This window comes from Artibeus jamaicensis, unplaced genomic scaffold, assembly GCF_021234435.1.
Source record: "Artibeus jamaicensis isolate MK-2021 breed Jamaican fruit bat unplaced genomic scaffold, CSHL_Jam_final contig_332, whole genome shotgun sequence".
Lineage (NCBI taxonomy): Eukaryota > Metazoa > Chordata > Mammalia > Chiroptera > Phyllostomidae > Artibeus > Artibeus jamaicensis.
In genome coordinates, this window is record NW_026521788.1 from 28,860,053 (window position 1) to 28,883,441 (window position 23,389).

General features: G+C 41.9%; 1 pseudogene; it reads left to right on the plus strand.

The window, feature by feature from the left end:
- The first annotated feature begins 1,839 nt into the window (after positions 1–1,839).
- Positions 1,840–23,389, plus strand: part of LOC119038178 (acidic leucine-rich nuclear phosphoprotein 32 family member B-like) — a 54,639-nt pseudogene continuing 33,089 nt past the window's right edge.

Consider the following 23,389-nt stretch of genomic DNA (forward strand, 5'->3'; position numbering starts at 1 on the left):
CTCTCCCTTTGGAACACAGGACCCTGAGGGGAAAGACTGAGTGCTCTTGTTCTCTCCTCTGAGACATCCCAAAGTGGCTGGAATAGAACTGTGTGTACAGGAAGGGTTCCCAGTACCCAGTGTCCAGTGCCCAGAGGTACCCTGCATTACCTTTCATAGGACCACCAGACTCAGCTCCAAGGGCCCAACATTACATCTCTGTTCCTAAGGCTCCAAGACAGAAGAGGTTAAGCCTTTTCATCTGAATAGTGAGTAGAGGAACATCCACATTGCCATCCTCACCCCCACCACCTGGAGCCATACACCACCTACCCAGACTCTCACTCAGACCTACCCTTTGCTCACAGGGACAAAATCAGTGGCAACTTCTGAGGGGCACAATTTTCCTCACTCACTCCCTTCTTCCCCTCAGCTGACATCTTTTTAGAAAGTCACATTTTATTACCAAGATGGAAAGTCTTCAGAGCTGCTTTCCAAGAGATGGTCAACAGAGCAGCCACAGTCCAATGGACAGAACCAGAAAGCATGACTGAATCTCACTCTGCCATTTATTAGCTGATCCATCTTAAATTGGTCACTTAACTTCTCTGAACCTTTTTCCTTACCTGAAAAAGAAGAATTAAGACAGAAAATTTTGCAGAGTTTTCAATGAGAGAGTAAAGCAAGATGATGTATATGAAAGGGCTTTTTACCATAAAGGTTGTAAAAATGTGAGTGGCAGTTATTAGGAAAGGCATTTTTAATAGAAGACAGCAAAAGTCCATCTGATTATGTCATTCCATTGACCATATATTGATTGTATATTTCTTATATGACAGGCAGGTCACTAGGCTGGAGGGAAACAGCAGTGAACCAAAGAACCTGTTTCTGCCATGGAAGAGCTCCCATTCTCATGGGGGAGGGGAGGGACAGACAGTGAAGGTATCCTGAGCTGTGTGGTCAGTGTTACAGGGGTGGAACAGGTCGGGGTGCTCAGGTGGCCTTTCAAGCAAGGGCTACACATTCTCAGAGGCCTCCCATAACCAATTCCCCCTCCTTCCTCTGAAAGAGGTTGATAGTAGCCAACAGATAGATGGCAGAGGACCCCTTCATAGGATCTTCAGGAGTAGGACTCTGCCACCATCGTTGTTAAACATTGTTCTAGAAGTGCAAGCCAATACAATTGAATAAGGAAAAATATAGATAAATATATTACCAAAGAAGAAGCAGATTTACCATGATATTCAGATAATATGATTATACAGTGCATCCAAGTCAACTGAAAAACTTTAAGAAAAAAACCAGAATTGAGCTGGGTGGTCTCTTCTTATACAAACAACAGCCAGTTAGAAAATACACTGCAGCATGAGTGAACATGAAGGGTAGAACACCAGTTGTTCATTCAATATTATTGAGAGGCTTTTGGTCAAGACGGAGGTATATGTAACACAACCACAGCAAAAATTACAACTAAACTACAAAACAACGATCACCCAGAATTGTCAGAGAATCAAGCTGTATGGAAGTCTGACAACCAAGGAAATAAAGAAGTCACATTTATTCAGAAGGGTAGAAGGGGCAGACATTGAATGAGTGGTCCCACAGCCATGTGTGATAGATAAAAATCTGGAGGGATACCTCAGGAGTGAGGGATTCCAGCCCCACACCAGACCACCTAGCCTAGGGTCCCAGTGCCAAGAAGATATGACCCCATAACTTCTGGCTAAAAAACCACTGGGAGGTTGGGGTAGAAGAAACTGGGATTCTCAGGCATCTCCTCTTAAATGGCCTGCAACAGACTTAGGATTCACTCTCTCTGGGCTCCAGCACTGGGGCAGTTGCTGAAAGTGCACTAGTGGCATGGGGGGAGCATCTGAAGTGTCTGGCATCAGGGTGAGTGCAGATGGGCAGCCTTCTCCCAGACAAAACTCTGGAGGCCAGGCAGAGGTCATTGTACCTTTTCTGAGCCCTCCCCAACACAGAGCCACAGAGCAGCAACACCATATCTGAGGCTTCATCAACTTGGTTCACATGGGTTGCCCTGCCCTGGTAATTACCTAAGGCTGTGCCCTATCCAACTTACTGGTGCACTTGTCTACAATAAGCCACACTACTAAGACATAGAGTCAAAGCATTTTAACCTAATACATAGAAACAAATAGAGGGAGAAATGAGGAGAAAACAAATATGATCCAAAGAAAAGAACAGAACAAAATTCCAGAAAAAGAACTAAACAAAATAGAGATAAGCAGTCTGTTTAATACCGAGTTCAAAACACTGGTTATTAGTATGCTCAAGGAACTCATTAGGTACTTGAGCATAAAAAAGACCCAGGCAGAAATGTAAGTTGCACTAAGTGAAATAAAAAAAAAAATTAAAGGGAATAAAGAGTAGAGTGGATGAAGCAGAGAATCAAATCAGTGATCTGGAACATAAGGAATAAAAACACTTTCAATCAGAACAGCAAGAAGGAAAAAGAATTTTAAAAAATGAGGATAAGTGGAGCCTCTGGGACAACTTCTAACGAATCAACATTGGAACCATAGGGGTACTGGAAGGAGAAGAGGAAGAACAAGAAATTGAAAACTTATTCAAAAAAAATAATGAAAGAAATCTTGCCTAATTTGGTGAAAGAAATAGACATACAAGTCCAGGAAGTGCAGAGAGTCCCTAACAAGATGGATGCAAAGATATTCACTCTAGGACACATGATAATCAAAATGACAAAGGTTAAAGATAAAGAGAGAATCTTAAAAGGTGCAAGAGAAAAGTAGATAGTTTCCTACAAAGAAGTTCTTATAAGACTGTCAGCTGCAAAATAAACTTTGCAGGCTAGAAGGGACTGGCATGAGTTATTAAAATGATGAAAAGCAAGGACCTACAACCTAGGTTACTCTATCCAGCAAAGCTATAATTTGAAATTGAAGGGCAGATAAAGTGCTTACCAGACAAGGTAAAGCTAAAGCAGTTCATCATCACCAGGGACAGACCATATATTAACAGCTTGTATATATTATACAAGCTGTTATTATATAAAGATCAAAACTATGAACATTAAAATGGCAATAAATTCACAACTGTCGACAATTTGAATCTAAAAAATAAACTAAGCAAACAAGCAGAAAATAATCAGAATCATAAATATGGAGGTCATTTGGAAGGGTATTGATTGGGAGGGGGAAGGGGAGAATGGAGAAGAAGCCTCAGGGATTAAGAAGTACAAACTGATAAGTGCAGAATAGATAGGGGTTTGTTAAGAACAATATAGAAAATAGAGAAGCCAAAGAACCTATATGCATGACCCATGGACACAGACTAAGCAGGGGGAATGCCAGAAGGAATGGGTGGTATTGAGTGGAGGAGGGAAAATTGAGACAACTCTAATAGCATATCAATAAAGCATATCTAAAAATACAGTGTAGGAAATGACCCCTTTTTTAATAAGAAGAAAAAAGATAAAATACCTAAGAATATATTTAATTATAACTGTGCAGGATCTATATGAAAAAAGTTTTAAACCTCCAATGAGATATTTTAATAACATTTGAATAAATTAAACGATATTATTAAATTAAAAAAATTTCAGTGTTGTAAAAATTTGTTTTCTTCATTTAAAGCAATCCCAGTTAAAGTACTGATATAATTTCTTTTGACCAGACAAATTTATTCTAAAGTTTATCTGGAAAAACAAATGTATGAGAATAGCCAGGAAAATAATGGGGGAAAGGGGAGATAGACTTCCTCACCAGATGTTTTTAAAGTATTTATTGTAAATCTACAATAATTAAAACACTTTGGTACGATGCATTAATAGATAGACAAATTCACAAAACAGGAGAGAGTCTGCATATAAAACCCAAATGCAAGTTGAAATTTGGTAGATGATATAGATGTAGTTGAAGTCAGTGATTAAAAAATAGATCGTTCAATAAATGGAATGGAAATGACTGCCTAACCATTTACAGGGGAAGTAACAACAAAGATGGAAACCCATTTTTTCACCTCACACTGAAATAAATCACAGATAAAAAATTAATAGAAACATAAACTTTATATATATATGAATATGCTTTTTAAAATAATCTTGGGATAGGGAGAGTCTCTCCAAGCATAACACAAAACCCAAAATTCATTTTTTAAATGACCATTAAAACATTTTAATCTATATGGTTAAAAGTAAGTAACATGGAAATTATCTTAAAACAAATCATCCATGCTTGTAGCCCACTGGCTAGAACTCTGTCACATGGTCTCACCTACTTTAAAGTGAGTGTCAGGGAAATGGAGCCCCTAGAGGCAAACTCCTCCCAGGGGAAAGGCCGCACAAGGGAAGGGAAAGCACTCATTTCTGATGAACATTCAGCTCTGTTGGCCTCACTGTGAATTTTTGTAACACATAGAAAGTCGTTGGAAAAATATTACCAAATTAAGGACTTCCGCCTAGATGGAGGCATAGGTGGAGACATCGTGCTTTCTCACACAACCAAGTTTAGAGACAACAAAATATTAGCAACAGAAAACAGCCAGAACACAGAAAATTGAACTTTTCGGAAGTCTGATAACAACGAATTCTTCAGCCTGACCGGTAAGAGGGGTGAAACCAGCAGCTGGCGGAGCGGGGTTGCACAGAAAAACTCAGACGGACTCAGGCATGTGGATCCCAGGCATGGGGTTGCAAAGGGCCCACCCAGTGAGTGACCTAGTGAGCGTGACCCAGTGAGCGACCAGCGGATCCGGTGAGGGTGGAGGGCGGTGGGTTGACTGTGCTGGCGCATTCCTGCACGGATAGACCGGCGAGGGAGTGGGCAGTGAGACAAGACATAGCTGGTCCCAGAGACAGGAGGAAGCAGAGATGGCCACCATTTCCCGGCTCTGACCCCACCCCCACATGCACTGTCACAACCCAGCGACTACCCCCTGGAGGCCCTGCCCCGCCCCTAAGGCTCCACTTCTCATACTTAATGGGTGAAAACAGACCAAAAATGGCTCAAGAAGATCTCAAAGCCCCAGAGCCCATAAATCTAAGTGACGAAGAAATAGCAAAACTTTCAGATGCACAGTTCAAAACACTGGTGATCAGGATGCTCACAGAACTGGTTGATTTTAGTCACAAATTAGAGGAACATATGAAGGCTAAACTAATTGAAATGAAGGGAAATGCACAGGAAACCAATAGTAATGGAAAGGAAACTGGGACTCAAATCAAGGGAGCAGACCAGAAGGAAGGAAAAAATGACCAAACAGAAAAATATGAAGAAACAAGAATTTTAAAAAATGAGGAGAGGCTTAGGAACCTCCAGGACATCTTTAAACGCTCCAACATCCGAATTATAGGGGTACCAGAAGGGGGAAAGGAATAGCCACCAGGGGAAAACTTATTTGAACAAATAATAAAGGAGAATTTCCCCAATCTGGCAAAGGAAATAGACTTCCAGGAAATCCAGGAACTCAGAAAGTCCCAAAGAAGTTGGACCCAAGAAGAAACACACCAAGGCACATCATAATTACATTAGCCAAGATTAAAATGAAGGAGAGAATCCTAGAAGCAGCAAGAGATAAGGGGACAGTCACCTACAAAGGAGTTCCCATCACACTGTCAGCAGATTTCTCAAAAGAGACCTTACAGGCAAGAAGGGGCTGGAAAGAGGTATTCCAAGTCATGAAATCCAAAGACCTACAACCAAGACTGCTGTATCCAGCAAAGCTTTCATTTAGAATGGAAGGACAGATAAAGTGCTCCTCAGATAAGATCAAATTCAAGGAATTCATCATTACCAAGCCTTTATTATATGAAATGTTTAAGGGACTTATCTAAGAAAAAGAAGATAAAAAAGATGAACAGTGAAAGGACAGCAAACTCACAGTTATTAACAACCACACCTAAAACAAAAGCAAGCTAAAAGGACAGCTAGATCAGGAGCAGAACCATAGAAATGAAAATCTCATGGAGGGTTAGCAACAGGGGAGTGGGAGGAGAAGGGGGGGAAGGTACAGAAAATAAGTAGTATAGACGGTAGGTAGAAAATAGATAGGGGGAGGGCAAGAATAGTAGGGGAAATATAGAATCCAAAGAACTTGAGACACATGGTCATAAACTAAAGGGAGGGAATGTTAAGGGTGGGGGTGCAGGGTGTAGGGGAATGAAGGGGGGAATAGAACAACTGTAATGGCATAATCAATAAAATAAAAATTTAAAAAATATATTATCAAATTAAATTGCGTTTCACAAAAGTATTTAACAAGACAAGGAGAACAAAGAATATGAACTCATGGTTCATAGAAAACTTAGCATGAATACCCATAAAACACATGAAAAATGCTCTAGATCGCTCAAAATTAAATAAATTAAAATAAAAACAGTAAGATACCACTTTTTATTTATTGAACAGGTACAAAATAAAAAAGTTGAGTAATAGTTGCTGAATGGGTGTGCAATACACATTTCTAAATACTGTTGGTGGGAGTATAAATTAATATAACATTTTTGGAGAACAAGTTGGCAATATCAATGAAAAATTTAAATATATATATTTTAATTTGTCAGCAATTTCACACTATGAAATGTATCTTGTAGATATAGGGGTTAAAGTACATCAAGCAAGTTATGTGAATAAGGAGGCTCATTGAAGCAGTTTATATATTAGCAAAGAAGCAAAATGAAGAGACAAAAAATAAACTGTTTCTGTGTCCACCAATAAGAAATGCATGGGTTAAGGCATGTGGTATAATGGATACTATCCAATATACAAGAAGACTGGTATGAAACCATTTGTGGTAACATAAAAAAATCTCCAAAATATGCAGAAGAAGCACATGTATTCAGTCTTTACCTAACAGGCTTACCAAATCATTTGGTGCTCTTAGTTCCTCTGTAAAGCACTGTGCAAAGACCATGGACCACGCTTCAGCATTCCCAGGTCCTTCTCCTACAAGCTGAGTGGGATGCTTAGAAAGAATCAACTATGTTTGTTTCCAAACCTATTTGTGCCAGTTGTACTTATTATTGCTAATTCATAACTAAATACAAAAAACCTAAATATGAGTATAGAAATGAGAGTCGTTTCTGTGGAAGCTAAGGTGAATGCTTTGAAAATGCTCAATAAAAGTGAGTTTCTAAAAACAAAACAATGTCAAAAATGTGAGTGAGATAACTGTGAAAGATGGTGGGTGAGAGTTCTGTTCTCATATCCAATATCTTTAAATTCTCATTCCACATTAAAAATCTGAAACCGTGCTTGACAGTTGTGGCTTTTGCTTTAAAGCAATATAGGACCCAGTTAGTTGGGGCACACTCAGGAGAAGAGCCTTAGCCTCACATCATAAGTTCACCTCTGATATCCGATGATCTATTTTGTAGGTGTGGTAATGTTATTGCTGTTATGTTTGTTTGTTTTGAAGAATCTTTATCTTTTGGAGATGCTACATTAGTAAGTGTGGGCTGCCATAACAAAATATCATAGATTGGGTGACTTAAACAACAGGAATTTACTTCTTACGGTTTGGGAAACTGGAAGTCCAAGATCAAGGTGCCTGAAATATCAGTGCCTGGGTGAGAGCTCTCTCCTTGGGTTACAGATGGATGGATGCCTTCCTCCTCTGTCCTCACACAGCCTTTCCTGTGTACATGTGGGTGGAGAGACACAGCTCTGTGCTGTCTCTTCTTGGAAGGGCATTAATCCTGTCATGGCCTCCCCCAACCTAACTACCCTCCAAAGTCCCCATCTCCAAATACCATCCTAATGGGGACAAGGGCTTCAACATAGGAATTCTGGAGGGACACAGTTTTGTCCATAGCAGATACAGACTGAAATAGTAGAAATTAAATAAAATAACATTTAGAATTGTCTTCAAAGTCATAGCGTTTTGCGGGGGCAGATACATATGAAACAAACTTGCCACAATTCGATAATTTCTGAAGCTGGGTGATGTCATGCCACACATGAAACATTGGTCTACCTGTTTTATATATGTTTAAAATTTTCCATAATATAAAAGTTTTTAAAATGCCAAATTAATATATGCTTGTGTATTTTAAATTACAATAAAGTGTTTAAAGAATGTATATATAAATTTTATAATTGTCTCTTAACCTACTATTTAACCAGCAGTGAGAGCATTAGGGAAAAGGAAGTCCCTCTGCCGCTACATGTCTCTCAATTACTTTTTTTTTTAAATTTTACATTTTTACCATTGATTGTTTACAAAAGTTATTTTCAGGTTTACATCTTATTATTGGTAACATCATGTATATCTTCAGAATTTTTACCAAATTTGGGAAAACCCTCTCAAATTTTGTTCATGTATCAGGTAGAAAATGTCAGGACATTTCAATTTCTCTTGAGTTGGCATGTCAGTGGTTTTTATTATGTCCCCAATTACCTTTTGAAATGCATTTTTTGATCCTCCATTCTGTGATTTCTAAGAATCATTGATTAAAATACTGATTCCTTGGGGACAGAGGATGCAAGGCTCATCTTTCTTGGAAGTAGACACTGGTTTACAGGTAGAAGAGAGAACTAACAATTGCCAAATGCCTACTATGTACCTACTATGGACTCAAAATCCTTCTTGTCACATATATTTCATCCTCTCTACAATGCTAAGAGGTAGATATTCTTAGCCATTTACTTGAAGAATGAGCAAGGGGACTACTTGGTTGCATTTGGTGGGGCTGGCATTAGAACCCCATACCTTGTGGCTGCATAGCTCATTCTGTGGCTGCAAACTCCAGGACCACAGCAGCCCACAATCAAGGCAGGGAGAGCTTTGCTGACCCTGTTACAGAATCGGCCACAGCTGTCAGCATTCCTGTATTTTTCCAGCTTTACTGGGCTGCCATAGTAAGTCCAGGCAGGTGTGGCCCTGTGGTGCAGAGCTAATCACCTCCAAGCTCTTGTACAAGCTCTGTAACCAGGGAGCATTGCCTCCCAGGTATATCATGGGTTGAAGTCACTCCCATCCCGCTGGCTCAAAGCAAGGCCACAGCTAGTTAACATATCTATGAAACCAGTTAAAGGTTATGGATATGTTAAATGACTGTTCTAGAGGTTATCTGCAAAACCATTGCTATTCAAAACAACTCTCAATGACCCTGCTATATGAGTCCCATCCCCCAGCTCAGACTTGTGGGGGTGAGAACATCCTATATATTTTTTCCTAATATTTCCTGGACCCCATTACAAATCCTTATTTGGGGCTCCCCTGTTGGCTGCAATCTGTTACAACCCCTCTGCTGGGCTGAGCACTAGACCCCTGAACACTTGTCCGGGTACCTGGGCCCACCCATATTTTTTTCCATTCTGTTTATAAAGTTTCCATTATTTGCTTTGTTTTAAGCAGTAACCAGGATTCTTTGACCATGGACAGACAATATGTTTTAGGAATGTTAAAGAATTAAAAATAATGCATGTAAAGAGGGCCATCCCCAGTGCCTGGCCCCCAGTAGGTCTTCAATAAGTCATAGCCACCACTATTATTGTCATTATTCCCTTTTCCTATTCCTTCTCTTCCCTCCCCTCCTCTGGTGAAAGCACTTTAAACTGCAAAGGTTAACTTGTTCCTCCAGGCCTCCTGTCTATTCGATTTGGGCTGCTAATGAGCAGATGTTCCTGGAGATCAGAGGGAGTGGGAGAAGAGAAGCAGGGACTCTGTGCTTGGGCTCCCTCTAGGAGAGGCATCCTGCAGATCTTGACCACCTGGTGTGTTGGAAAGAACATCTCTTCTAAAGTACACAGCCGGAGACCTGGCCTTGTTTTCTGGTTCTCCCATCTGTTGGCTATAAATAATGGCTTAGCTGAGCCACTTCCCCTTATTGGGCCTCAGTTTCCTGCCAGTTCAATGAGAGGGTTGAACTAGATAGGATTTAACTTTCCTTTATAGGCTTGTCATTCAACAGATACTCCCCAAGTGCCTACTGTGTGCCCACCTGGCCTAGGCATTGGAGTACAGCCATGAATGAGACTGGGCAGGTCCTATTCACCTGCTGCAAATCAGAAAGCTCGGCAGCCTAGCTTCTTGGAATCTGAAGGTTCATGGCGTGTTTTTCTACCCTCCAACTCCTGCTCAGAGGCACTTCCAGTGTCTGTTAAGCACAGACAGAACCAAGATGTTGAGATCAGCCTTTGATGGACCACCCACCCTCTACGGGGAGAAACCAGAGGACATTCACAGCTCACCTATGTTGACAAAAGAACATCCAGCCTAAGAAAGAGTCTTGTAAGTGTTTATCTGAGCCAAATTGATGACAAGTGCTGGGAAACAAAATCTCAGTGGATTGAGAAAATGCTCCGGAGAATGACAGTTTTACAACTTATTTTATACCTTATAATCAAAGGATGAGAGACTAAAGGGAGGGTTACATAAAATCTATTGGTGGTAGATTACAGAGAGGTGGTAGAAAGCAAGGTGGGAAAAGCTCTGGGATTGGATAAAAAGTAAAACAAGAAGACACATACTTTTACATTGGTGGGTACAGGGTAGTTAACGTCTACAGCACAGAGATAGTATCTGGGGAACAAGATAACAGTGAGGGGTTCAGTGGTCTTGTGCTCTGGTGGAAGGCTGTGCCTTGAAGGGTCTGGAAAGAGATTACTCTGACATTCCAAAGGTATGTTATCTTAGATACACAAAGACAATAGATAGGCTCAGTTAAGGTAAAAACTAACCTTTGCCAAGGAAGCTACAGGCTGAGGACAAGACTATCCACTATGATTCATTTTTAGTTAGAAGTTTCAGGTGCAGACAATCCTTTGTTGTCACTTCTCTGAGTTTGTAAAGTCTGCCCTCTAGGCCTCCCCTGAGCTTGCCAGGGTTAGGATATGGCCCCATTTTTGTCCACACCCAGATCAGGGAGCAAATGTGACCAAACCCAGTGAGTTGCCTGGCTCTTCCCCTCTCCCTCCTGGAGCTCCTCGGGGGCTCTCTGCCTCACCTGGGGGGCACTGGCCTGGCAGGCACAAGAAGGAAGGCTCCTGACTCAGGAGCACTTGCCACAGCCATGAGGTCACTCAGTAGCTTCCAGCAATAGGTGCAGGTTCCCACAAAATCACTTAGGAGAAGGGCAGCAAGAGGGCTGGAAGGAATATACTCTGGGAGGGTCAGGTTCAAGGCCATGGGCGATTAAGGCTGAGCATAGCCCTGTGGGGACAGACAGAGTGATAAAATGGATCCTGAAGGACATTCTTGCCTTTGCTCTGAGGGCCTGTCAGCCAACCCAAATATCCCAGGCCCACGCCAAGCAGAGTGGACCTAATAAATAAAAGCTGTGACAGCCAGGACTCAGAACACAGCTCAGGCCAAGTTCATGTCTGCTTTCTGTCTTGGGAAGGGCCACAGCATAGTGGTGAAGCACACAAGTGCTGGGGCCATAGTCCCAGGTTCCCATTCTGGCTTTCTTGCCTAATCACCATGGGATCCTGGGCAAGTTATTTAATCGCTGTGTGCTTCAGTTTCCTTGCCTATAAAGTGGAAATGATGATAATATCTTGTATCTTCTACATGGGGTTGTTGTGGGGAAGGGACTAGAAAAAGAACATGTATGGAAGACCTGCAGACACAGACAACAGTGTGGGACTGACTGTGGGAGCAGGGGTGGGCTGGGTGAAGAAGGACAAAGGGGAAGAAACTGGGACAACTGTGAAAGAATAACAATAACAAATAATTAAATAAATAAATGAAAGGATTTTACATATATGTGTGTATATATGAGGTCTGTCCAGAAAAAGTCTGGCCATTGTTAAAACAACAAGAACAGTGTGTACAACATCGATGTAACCTGGCAGCCAAGGACAGTGGACTGGAATGCACATGCTTGAACAATGATGACTTCACTGTACTAGTCAGTGGGGGCGGTAGACACCATTGAGTTAGTGTGTGTACTGGTGGCTATCACACTAAAATGACTGAGTGAGTAGAGCAACAAATCTACACCAAATTTTGTGTTAGGCTTGAACATTCCTCCGCATTAACTATTCAGATTATTTAGAAGGCTGCAGCTATGGGCAACGGGTGATTGGCATATTTATCACAACAACACACCTACTTGTGCATCATCACATCTTGTGCAGAGCTTTTTGGTGAACCATCAAATCACCCAGGTGACTCAGCCCCCCTAACAGTCCAGATTTGGTGCCCTGTTACTCCTGGCTTTTTCCAAAACTAAAATCAACTTTGAAAGGAAAGAGACTTCATACCGTTGAGATATGGGAAAATACAACGGGGCAGCCGATGATGATTGGAAGAACTGTGTGAGGTCCCAAGGTGCCCACTTTGAAGGGGACTGAGGTGCCATTGTCCTATGTACAATGTTTCTTTTTTCTTCTGTATTGTACTTTATTTTTTAATTATTTTATGTACAATTCTTCTTATATCTTGTATTTTCTTCAATAAATGTTTTTTCCATAGTATGTGGCTGGATACTTTCTGGACAGAACTGTGTGTGTGTGTGTGTGTGTGTGTGTGTGTGTGTGTGTGTGTGTGTATAAATGCATAAAACTCCATTTAGTCAATGCTCCACTTAACTCGTGATGCTAGTATTATTTTTATTTGGGGGGAATACAATTTTTTATTTTATGGAGCATGTAAGCTTACAAATTCCCATCATATTTATTATCTCAAACACATATTTGTAAACTATATTCATTTATCCACTAGAAAGTATGCTTCATGAGAGCAGAGAATTTTTAATTGTTGTATTCATTACTTTATCCTTGAAGCCAAGAACAGCATCTGGCACAAAGTAGATGCTGAACAAACATTTGTTGAATAGCTAAATGGATGAATTCAACAAACATTTATCGAAAACCTATTATATACCAGGCACTGAGGATTCAAAGGTTAAAAACTATGGTAATTGACCTTTGAAAAAGGCTTAAACTGACTGGTATGCACTTGTAGAGTGATGAAGCGCATTACTCCATGAAAGGTCAGCCACGAGCCTAGCATCTGGAGGAACCAGACCCAGCCCAGGCAGAGGTGGTTGGGGAGCCTCCAGGGAGGGTGGAGGGAGGGGGTGCGAGGCAGGCGCCATGCTCACTCTGTTGGTAATATGAATGTCTCTTTTCAAGACAAAAAATTGCTGTTTTTGTCTTGTTTTTTGCTATTACATCTTAAATAAGCCGGTTCTTCATCCATGGAGTCCTCTCTGCTCTTGGCTTCTTAAGGCTATTGTGGTTTGAGCTTTTTGCATCATCTAAAACATACTATCCCATCCTCTTGTGTTCAATATAGTTTTCATACGGGGGCCTGGACTAATCCATGTCCTCTAGACACCATAGGAAAAAATGGTGGAAGAAAAGTATTTCCTTCCCCACAAACATTTCTCCTTGTCTTTGTCCTTTGCTGCAGTAGACTAAGCAGTGATTTGGAAACTGAGAAACTTGGGCTCAAATCCCAGGTGTGCATCAGGGTAATATACATCAAAACCACAGGGAGATAGCACTTCCCCAAGGAATGAGGTTCTCACACATGGGTGGACCTTGAAAACATTATGCTAAGTGAAAGGGCCAGACACTAAAGGCCACATAGTATATGATTCCATCTTCGTGAAATGCTCAGAATAAGAAAATCAATACAGAAATAAAGGAGATTAGTGGTTTCTGGGAGGAAATCCATCCCAAAATGCATCTCATTGAAACATGGTCATCTTATTAAGTCCTTACCACACTCTGGGAAGAAATAGAATTTTACGTAAAGGTTACCAGGGATTGTCTATTTAAAGGGTTCCTTAGAGCAACCCTTCCTGGGTAAAGTGCATAATTACTCATTAATTTTCACATCGTGGACTTGCTCCAAGCTAGGTGTTGCTGTCTTCTTGCATAAGTACTATGTTTAACAGGGCACTACCCTGTTAAACCCTGACCACCTGCCGGTGGGAATATTTCAAAACTCTTTTCCAAGTTCTGAACAAAGCCATAAATGAAGCATGCTTCTCTGTCTCGCTCTCAGGGAGAAACAGGCTCCCCCAACCCCCACCCCACCACTTCTTTTGAAAGTGCCCCTGAACTCAAATCAAATAAGGATAGGCTCCATCTCAGAGGCTTGCAGAAGAAGGCAGACAATAATCTTTTTAACAGGATCTTAGTTTTTAAACCAATATTCAGCTCATGTGAAGCTCTCAGTGTGGCCAGACTTGAAGCAGAGGGGATTGGGGTGGGGGAACAGAGAGGTTCTGAGGACAGGTTTTGTCTCTGAGGAGACAGAAGCCTACCAGCAGAGCATGCCCTTCCTGCTGGGCTAGCAGGGACTCATGGGGGAGCCAGGGAAGGGGTCAACACAGCCCTGACCCCATGAAAGCCCACCCTGAAAGATCATACTGGACCGGAAGAATACTGTAAGTCTGAAGCTGGAAGAATTGCTAGAGCGTCAAACTTACTCTCCAAACGCCTCATTTTACAGAAGAGAGGACAGGGGAGTGTGGCTGCAGGGAGAAGCTACCCCAAGGGGCAGCTAGGAGTGGTGCTGAGCAGCACTGGAGGAATGACCTGGCAGGACCTGTCTCCTTTCCAATGCTCCTGTTGAGCACGAGGAGAGAGCCTCATAGGGAGTGGGAGCGAATCTCCCTTCAACATCCCTCTGACACCTGCTGCCTCCATTTTGGCCCAGACAACAAGGCAGGCAACAGTGTCCTGCGAGGATCTGATTAGCCTGTGATGGTGGCAGTGGTGGTGGAAGTGACTTTAAGGGTTATCCTCTATTTATAACATGTGATTCTGTCTTTCCTGTATGGTATCAATTTCAAGTTTTCTTTTAACACATATTGGTGTATGTCCAAGAGAATGAATTATCTAAAGAAGAAATGGGTCACAGATATGCCCATAGTCTAAAACATACACACATGCACACACACACACACAATCCCTGCCAAGTGTTTATCCAGAATCGTCTTGGATACCACCAGTGATGGAGAGCTTACTATATTTCAAGTGAGTTTCTGCCAAGCTGTGGCTGGACAGCTCCAACTACTCAAGATAACAAAGTGTTTATTTAATGTTTCTCAGCAACAACAACCCTCATCCCCCACCTCTGGCCCTGCTCCTGCCCCTTGTTGAATGAGTAGGATCTGGTCTCCTTGCCAGGCCTATCTCGGGCCAAGTTCTGTGGGTCATCGGTACACAATACAGGTTTCAAAGCTGACTTTGGTGACAGGTCATTGATAACACTGAGGTGCCAGCTGGAGGCAAAGAGGTTTTTCTCCCTCTCTAAGTATGTATTTGGGTGGAGGGACAGGAAAGGGCAAGGCAGGCCACCTGGCCTTCTGTATGGACAGGAATTGCAGGCAGCAACCTGCCTGTATGCTGTGAATTCTGGGGTACAGAGGGGGCAGGAATGAGAGACTGGGGCCCCCCTGAACATTGATCTCCAGGACTTCCTAAAAGTCTGTGGAAGCTTCTGATACAGGGCCCCCATGAAACCCCTGGATCAGCCTCCGCAGTTGGCACTGCCACCCTCCAACCAGCCACACACATACACAGTCACTGACCTATCGGGCCCTGCCCAACGTACAAAAAGGTCTCCCCTTCCACATATGACTCTTGGCTCATCATTTTCTGGCCTGGCCACCATGCAGTTTCAGGGTTACCTGTGGCCTTCCTGCTACTGAGCGAGTCCCTAAGCACCTCGCCATTCTAGGCCTGCTCCCTTCCCATCAGCTTCAGAGATATGCCACCTCCAGCAACTCCTCGGGGCAGCTCCCAGCCACATCCTTCCTGACTTCTTTCCTCCCCAGCCTCAGAGTCCTCTGCTGCCCTCTCTTCCCTCCTAGTGTGGTTCAGGCCACCAGGCCCCTTTCTGATCTAGCTGCCATTCATACATATTGAAATGATCACAACCAACAGACCGCAGGAGGTGATAGTCTCCAGGCCTTGTATGGAGGTCCCTCCTGCTGGGCACTGGAGCCAGCCCCCAGACCCGTTGATGGCCCAGTTGTGATGGATCATGCTGCACCCTCCTCCTATCTCACCCCAGCAGGCCTTTTCCTTCTGTGAAGGTCATTCTATGCCAGCTCAGGGGTCCATGAAATCACAGTTTCTATCCTTCTTGCTGGCCCTCAGCACCAAGATGCCTTTGGTCACCCCCTGGGGACGCAGGCACAGGGAGAAGCCAGCCTGGGGGCAGCTGTGAGCTCCTGGGAGCCTTCCAGGCCTTGGTGAGGAAGTCCATGCCAAGTGTTGAATTTGGTTTTTCTTTCTTGAGCCTTTTTTAACTGACCTAAAGCAATAAGGTAACATGTGTTCTTTACACCTTCCCCAGAATTTTTACCCAAAAGTGATTTATAGCTCCTACTTTCCAGTTCAGACTTGACTCAATTGTCCCGTAGTGCCCCATACAGGATCAGAGCCACCAGTGACCAACCAGTCCAGGCAGTATGGCCTGGATCAGACCTCTGGACCCACCCCTGCCCTGATGATCCTTAGAAGGTGGCAGCCTCTGCTCTCCTTGGCCACTCTCCCATCCACCTGGCACAAAGCCTGCATTGGGAACACTGATCAGACATTCCTAGAAAGGGACACAGTGGGAACTATGTCCACCCAGTCCCCAGGGGTCAAATCTCAGCAGGGGCAGCTGGAATGGCACAGGCTCCCTGAAGCAGGCCACAGCCCCAAGGACCAGCTTCAGTCCACACTGCTTGTCAGGCACATAGGAGCCGGCGGTGTGAGGAGGAGAGAAGAGGGAAAGAACTACTTGCAAAACCCTCTCATTTTTTTTGAGAGAAGTGGAAAATGATGCACGCTTTCAGGGGACCCTTGGCAAAACCAATCAGATTCTTTCATAGACAGGCAGGATTAACTTAATGGTTTTAAAAATGATCCAAACAGCAATTACTTCTGGAGCAAGGGCAGAGACTGACTGGGATGGCATGGGGGAACTTTCTGGGGTAATAAGATTTATTGTATGTAAGCTTTACTGCAAAAGAAAAAGGCCCGTAAATGAATATGGAACAGTGCTCACCCACAGAGCATTCGGTGGGGATGGACATTTTCTGTGTCAGTGTTGCCCAGTACAGTCCCCTCTGGTCACTGTGGCTGTGCAACGCTTGAAATCTGACTGCTGAAGCTGGGGCTGTGACACACAGGCCCTCACAGGTCCACAGGGCAGGGCGTTGTCTCCATGGAGACAAAGGTGGACTCCAGGGTACAGCTTATGGTGAAGGGGCCTTACCCAAGGCCACAGACAGCCAAGGGCAGAAAGTACCATGTCTCTGGGGTTCTGAGGCTCTGGGTTCTACTGTTGTCCCTTGTTCCCCTCCAGGTCCAGAGAGAGACTCGCCTTGGGGCTGGGGGTAGGGAGAGCACCCTTATGGAAAAGCCCAGAGTCCCAGCTTACAGAGGACACACTTCTTCCTGAAGTGACAACCTTGGTCTGTCTTGGACAACTTCCTGAAGTTGTCCTTCCTGAAGGACAACCTCGGTCTGACTATGACAATACTAGTCCATCTTTACTCCTTAAATGTTACACAGAACTTTCACACATGCAGTGTCTCATCCCCCCTCCCAACTTTGAAACTATCCTCCTTCCTCCCTTCCTTCCTCTACCCTTCCTCCCATCCCCTCTGTTTTTTCTTTCCTACCATCCCTGCTATCCAAGTGGTGGTAAAAATATGAACTCTGTAGTCAAACTGGGTTTGCATTCCCATCCACCAGGTATATGACTTAGTAAAATGGTACATTTTAACCTCTCTATGGCTCAGTTTCCCAGCTTGTAAGACAGGAATAATAATAGTATTTACCTAGCTGGCAAGTCATGAGAATTAAGTGAAATAATTTCTGTAAAGCTTATTATTATTAATATGTATTGAGCATCATCAATGACAATGGGAGACCAGATGAGCTGAGGCCAGGGGCCAGTTGAGAAGGCCAGAGAGGCTCAGAGCCCTGACAGTGAAGGCTGGCTGGAGTAGTGCAGGCTCACAGGAAGGGAGGAAGACGTTATCAGCGAGCTCTCCTCACCCAGGGCAAACGCCTGAGCTTCTTGCTGCACTCGGCTCTCAGGTGTTTGCCCTTAGGGAGGGATGACTCTTTGTTCCTGAATCCCCCACCTGAAAAATGTTCCCCTCCTGTGCTGACTAAGTGATGAATCACTAGGCTCATCACCACCATATTTCTTCATGATTCATCTGCTGTCCAGCAAGGAGCATGCTGGCCCCTTCTCTCTGGAGGTTGCGGCCAAGAGGAGAACTTCACAGGTTAAAATTCATGTTGGGAAAGGGACTTCTGGGCTCTCCCAGCTCCCCACCAGCTATCAGGGTGGGAAGATAGAAAAACTAATCACTAGTCAACACAACTAGTATATGTGTGTATATGTGTGTGCGAGAGAGAGAGAGAGAGAGAGAGAGAGAGAGAGAGAGGAAGATCTTACATTTATAGAACATCACACTTATGAACTAATTTGATCCTTGTAAAATTCTGGGAGGACAGATATTTTTTGTTCCTATTCTTTGAGATGAGAATCGAGTTAGAGAGGGATGAAATGACTTACCCAGGATCAACTGTGTTAAATCTTGGTGTGTGTTACCAGCCTCCCATCAGTCAGTACATGTCTGGAAATTTCCCTGAAAGCACCACCTTCAGTCAGAAATAGCGTCACTGAAGTCACAGATGGGAGTCTTCCCAACAGGGTCCTCCTGACTTCATTTTCCTCAGCTCCATAGCCAGGCATCGCCACTGTGCCACGCCGCTGGGACAACTTCCCCGGTTGATGAATGGCCTATTCAATTCTAGTGGGCAGACCATTATGGAGAGCCTCATTGTGCTAAGCATTGCTGGGGGCTATAGAGATGCCCGAGACGCAGAGGCTGGCAGTGCCAAAGTAACAGACACCTAGGAGCTCAGACACCAGGGCTCCAGACTGAGCTATCATTCATGTCCACAGCAGGGAGAACAATTCGCTGATATTTTGGTTGCAAACATAATGCTTTGTAAGTGTGAGATTCTGCATCTTAATTACAGTAGCAATAGCTATTATTATGGAACAACTCTTGTTTGCCATGCCCTGTGCTAACGCTCTCATATAGCACAACCTTCACTAAGTTTCATTTTAATTGACAGATACCTCATGAAATAAATATGGTTATCATCATCACCACCCAGCTCATCTCCTAAGTAGTGGAGCTGGGATTTGAACCCAGGCAGTTTGATTCCAGAGCCTTATGCTGAACTGTTAGTGTGGGTCTCACACTGTAAAAGACCTTTTCCTGAGCCTGTGCACATCTGACACATACATGAAGACTTCAGTGCATTTTCAGAGGCAGTACACAAGTGGAACATCTCATTAAAAGCAAATCAATAGGCAAATCATAGGATTAGCTTTAGCCACAAAGGTGTAAATAAAATTTCTCTTCCTTAAGTTTACTAATCCCCTGTCTACCCCCAACAAAAGATTTTGACCACGTTTTTGTCCACAGTGGTGATGCAAATCAAATAAACCGAATCCTTCTCTATCCATGTCCATAGGAGTCCCAGGCTGCCCTCCAAGTACTGAACTCCATTTGTCCATTTTATGACCAGTTCAGAGAGCTCCGAGGCTGGACATCAGCCTGTGCCCAGGAAGTATTACCTAGAGTGGAAGGCACTGGGAAACAGGACTGTGTCCTTTAGCAGTTGTGTGACCTGGAGTAGTCACTTCAGCTCCTTGCAGCGTAGTTCCATCTGTCAAATAAGATCTAGAACCCCTGCATGCCCAGCGCCACAGAGCTGACACCACAGGTAACTCTATCACCAGCTAAGTGGCAGGCACCATTCCTGCCTTATCTAATTTGGTCCACGCAACAACTTTAGAAGACAGGTTCTATTACACTCTGAATTTTACACATGAGGAAGCTGAGGTTCAGAGAGACAAATGACTTGTGAGGGTTAGGCAGCTAATAAAGTGTATATTCATGTTCATCTTATACAAGGCCCTGCTCTAAAAAAAATCTATGTTTACTCCATTTAGGCAATGAAAGAAAACAACACCAACAAGGGCAAAGAACTAGAAACTGTACAAAAAAGACATATATTTGAAAAGTAAACAAATAGAAATTCTACAACTGAAAAATACAGTGACTAAAAGTAATAACTCAAAGGAAGAATCAATATGCCTAAACAGAGAACTAGTGAATTGGAAAATTTTGTTAGAAAAAATTGCCCAGAATGAAACAGAGAAAAAATATACAGAAAATACAAAAAAAAAGTTTAGAGACAGATGAAACACCAAGAAGTTCCAACATTTTTGCAAGTAGAGCCCCAAGAACAGTGAAGTAAGGGAATAGAACAACAGAAATATTTAAACTCACAATGACTGAGAAGCTGCCATATTGATGAAAGACATCAGGTCACAGATCTAAGAATCCCTGTAATCCCACAGCAAGCCGGCTGTATTGGCACATCACAGTAAAAGTGCAGAGAATGAAGAACAAAGAGAAAATCTCAAAAGCAGGTAAGTGGAAAAGAACCAAAAAGATTACCTTAGAAGAAACAGCAATTAGACAAACAACTGACTTCTCAAAAGAAACAAAACTGCAAGTCAATGGAATGATACATTTAAAGAACTGGAGAAAAGAACTGGGCTTCAGTGCACAGCAAAAAATATCCTTCAAAATGAAGACAAAATAAGGACATTTTCAGATAATCTGAGGTAATTTTTCACCAGCAAACCACAAAAGTGCATTTCTCTAACAGAAGAACAGTGATTCTGAATTGAAGGTTGGAGATACAGGAAGGAATAAAGAACAACAAAAATTATAAAAATGTGGGTAACTGTAAGTGACCACAAACTGTGTCAACAAGAATAATAATAATATATCATTGAATTTAAAATATTTTTTAAAATTTAAATGTATGTCAACAATATAAGTCAAGAAGGGGATAAATAGAATTAAAGTTTTCTAACAGTCTTCCATTGTCCATAAAGATGATCATTTTCCTAATCAAGAATGAAGGTGGTAATGTCTAGGGTGAACAGCCAAAGGTTATTACAATATGTATAACTTCCAAGACCATAGATAATGGAGAGTATGAAATTAATAATAACATAATAAATCCAAAGAGCAAGAAAAGAGGAAAGGGAACTAGAATGGGCAGGACAGATAGAAAGAGCCTAGTAGAAATTGCAAATTTAAATTCAAGTATATCACCAACTGCATTCAATAATTAATATATTGCTAATTTATTATTAATACATTTATATACTATTAGTAAAAGAGAGTGGGAAAGAGATAATATTTTAACAAACAAAGCTGAAAGGATATCTGTTTGAGGGGGAAATGAAGCAACATCTACTTCATACTTTGCAGCAAAATCAATTCCTGGCATATTATAAACCTGAATGTAAAAGAAAACAATAAGCTCCTTGAAGATAATGTGGGAAACTATCTTGATGGCTCCAATTTAGAAAAAGAATGCCTCCTAATCTGGACACAAGAAACACTAACCAGTAAGGACCCCATTAAATTAAGAACTTTCTGATAATTAAAAACAACCACGTAAGGGTTGGGAAGACAAACCACAAACTGGGAGATCTTTGCAACTGATGATGGGATCACTTCCAAGTATGAAAAACTCCTACAAAACAGCAAGGAACAAACATTTCAATAGAAAAGAAGCAAAAGCTTTGAACAAACAACTCACAGGAGGAACTCAGCCCCATTCATTATCAGGGAAATGCACATTAAAATCACAGTCAGATATTCCTATATACCCACAGAAAGTACAAGAAGTACAAAAGGACAAAGACTGACAAATATACAGGAGTTACAAAAACATACAAATATGTACTGCTTGGCTGATGAATGCAAGTGTGGGTGAGGACGGAAGCTACAGGACCTCATGTTGAGTGTAGGAATGTAACCTTGGTTGGACTACTTTGGAAAACACATTATTGGCACTCTACTATAATGGAAGAGAGGCATACCCTAGAATTTAGCAATTCTACTTCAGGTTGTAACAAAATGCATATTCATAGCAACATGATTCTTATAGTTCCGAACTGGCTAAATACATTGTGGTAATTTCATAAAATGAACAACTATGCCAAAAGGAAAATGTAGCTTACTACCTCTACTTACAAGCACACGCATGATTTCAAACAAGACACACATTTCAAAATGACATACACAGTAAGAATCTATAACAATTCAAAATTAAGGCAAATTGTATTGTTTAGGGATGAGAAGATACAATGCAAAATTATAAAGAGGGAAGCATGATTACCATAAATGTCAAAAGACCAGCATCCTCCAGGAAAAGGGAGGGAGAGGGAAGAGAAGAAGGGGTGTTACTGGGGTTCCTGGGAGGCCAGCACAAAGGGACAGTTACATGTGTGTTCACTCTTTTAGTTTTTATTGACCCCCCCCAAGGGTTTGTGTAGTAAACTTTTCTGAATGTGTGTCATATTTCAAAATAAGTCATCTTGACTTGGCTAACTGATTTGGCACTGAGAACAAGCTTTGCCATCTAGAATAACGGTGGACATTTTCTATGAAAATATGTTTAAAGCTTGCACTGAGACAAAAGAATTTCATAAAAAAATATTATATTGGTAAGTGTCCATTGAAATTTGTGTTTGGATTTTTCCCAACTCTTTTTGTGCCTATCAGTTTAAAAAATGTCTCTCTGTATAGGATTGAGAGGATAATTAAGTCATTTGATAGGTCTTGGTACATAGCTTTTTTGATAAACTTCCCAGAAATTGAGAATGTGAATTGCTCTAATGGTTGGGTAGCAAATCCTTTGCAAATCACTGGTTTCTCATTCTTTCCTTTCAACAAAACTAAAAGGGATTTACCCAAACTGCTAACTGATAGAATGTTAAAAATGGCTTTAGAGATATATTGTCGTGTGATTTTTGTAGCATGTAACTCATGAAATGTTCAAAGAATTATGTGATAATGCTATAACAAAACATGTTCCATTCCTCTTTATTCATCTATGTGAGCAAGGTCTCCTTGTGCTTACCTCCATGAAAATAATCGATAAGAAGAGAAATGAGCTGTACTGTGTCTCATGCCTGCAATAAGTAATAGTGCACCATGGCTAAACAAGCTAATTAATTTTTTTAAATTGCTCAATTCAGACCTGACCGCTGTGGCTGTTTTGATTCCCGGTCAGGGCACATGCTAGGTTGCAGGTTCCACCTCTGGACAGGGCGTGCAGGAAAGGCAGTTGATCGATGTTCCCCTCTCACATCAGTTTCTTTCCCCTTCCCTTCCTCTTTCTCTAAAAATAGGTAAACTCTAAAACAAAAAAGACTGAAAAATTTTCAGTTATTATTTCTAAAAATTTTAAATTTAATAAAAATATAAACTGCTGAATCCATGTTATTAAAAACAGATATCCAATCTTTTTTTTACTTTTATGTTTCATGTTTATAAAAACTTAATTTACTTACATTGTTTTCTTCAATTGTATATTCATTAAGGTTGTAATATAGCTCAATC